This window comes from Propithecus coquereli, unplaced genomic scaffold, assembly GCF_000956105.1.
Source record: "Propithecus coquereli isolate 6110/MARCELLA unplaced genomic scaffold, Pcoq_1.0 Scaffold33, whole genome shotgun sequence".
Taxonomy (NCBI): Eukaryota; Metazoa; Chordata; class Mammalia; order Primates; family Indriidae; genus Propithecus; species Propithecus coquereli.
Window position 1 is genome coordinate 544,124 of NW_012148952.1, and position 1,982 is coordinate 546,105.

General features: G+C 34.7%; 1 protein-coding gene across 1 annotated transcript in view; it reads left to right on the top strand.

Annotated features, from left to right (window-relative positions):
• Positions 1-1,982, top strand: part of LRP1B (low density lipoprotein receptor-related protein 1B) — a 542,706-nt gene that overhangs the window by 485,043 nt on the left and 55,681 nt on the right. The window lies entirely within an intron of this gene.

The window sequence follows — 1,982 nt, forward strand, 5'->3', positions numbered from 1 at the left end:
TTCAATTAGAGGGTGTACGTTTTTCTTCAGGCTGTGTGTATCATATCAGAGTGAGCAGTGGGGTCTTCTTGCAGCTCCGTTCCACTTACCCAGAGAATCATGGGCTATCGTCTAAGATAGACTGTGAGCCAAAGTTTCCTACCTAGCTTACCCTAGAAAGACAAATGTGGAGACAAGTACCCTGTTCCCATTATATAATATAAAGAAGGAAAAGCCCCTCCATATTGCTTCCTCTGCGGGGAAAATTGGCTTCTCCAAACTAGAAACACCAGATCCTAATGACCTGAGAAGGCTGTCGAGGGCCAACATTATAGTCCTTGTTTTTAAAAAAGATACTTTTGGAAATGTGTATGTAAGAATGGATAGATAACAGTGGCTAACGATGAGTAGATAGTGGAACTTGGAAAATATGAGTATAGTAATCCCTAACTTATCAGTAAAGCTATATAACATTTGAACATGACAGTACAAACAGAATTATTTGAATATCTTGAGACATATTAGATGATTAAATTTTGTTTTCATTTCTATGATATTTTTCATTTTAGCATTAAAAAGAAGTTTACAGTGATGTTGGAATTTCTGTTTCATAGGTAAAGAACAGATACTAAAGTGAAATTGCAATGAAGTTAAAGTATTTTTTTTATTTAGTTGGGAAAACTCAAGCCACAATGTATATTTTGTCAACTGTCAACTAGAATAGGTATCCTACCAAGTACAGTCAGTATAATCTTTAAAACAGTGCTAATTGCGTATTTTTATCTCTTCTGAAGTAAATATTGGTGAAGAAAGACTTGATCATAATCTCGAGTAGCCTAAATTATAATCTTTTGATTGTCAATTGTCATGGGAATTCTTTGTGTGTACTGGATAACTGGTAATTAACTTTTGGAAAGTGATATGTCATATCTCACAAATTATGTATGTGTGTGTGTGTGTGTGTGTGTGTGTGTTGTTCATGCCTCTCTAAAAGAAAATTATTATGAAAACCTGCATTAAGATATGAGCTGTACTCTTTGATGTGTTATAATAATTTGAATAATTTGTATGTCACATTTAAAATATCTACAAATTTCTGTCTTCAATATAGGATTCAAACAAAACCTTTAGAAGGAAAAAGAGGCAACATCTTCTATAACTGTTGGAAGGAGAAGTTCAAAGCAATCAATTAGAATTTTTTTCTTTTTTAGATGATGAGATTTGGTATATAGTTATCTTTTTCTGCAGAAAATCCTTTAATGTATAATGAGTGAATTTTGCCCTTTGACATTGTCCCTTTGCTAGAGCAAGAAACTATAACTTTTCACTCTTTGGATTTTCAAGGAGGCTGGGCATGGAAGGCAAGAAAAAGTCCCTCAGGTCCATTTAACATGTCAGACACCAATACTACTATTGCTAATTGACTCACTCTGCATCCATATTAGGATGCCTATGTTACAAGGGATGGGATTTTCTCTATTCAATCTTAGAAACTTTACAGCACCCTGCCCTTGCCTATGTCTTATTCCATTTACGTATATCTTAATTTCACATCTTGTACATAATTAACTCACTGCTCCTGTTCTTTTTGAAAAGAAATGTGATTTCAAAACCCAGCCTCTTCGGTGCATTTCCAGCAGCCATACAACCCATACGAGGTCAAATAAATATTCACAGAATAAAGGCACTACTGCATTGCCAAGCAATTATTTTTAGGCATCTTACGTATCATTAGGAAGTACCTTATCATGGATGTACTGAAATAGATATCTATCATGGAGAGGACTAGAATGATCAATCAATGATATTGCAGCCTGATTTGTTCGTCAAGATTATGTCCAGCTGCATTGTACGATCAATTGCTTCAGAGCACCAATACTAACATGATCACATGATCAAAATCACCAGCATGATCTGTTGTAATTCTAATTTCATCCAAGGCTTATATTATTCTCTTACCACACATCCCACAGAGTAGACCCCTTGATAATTCAGAATGTTCA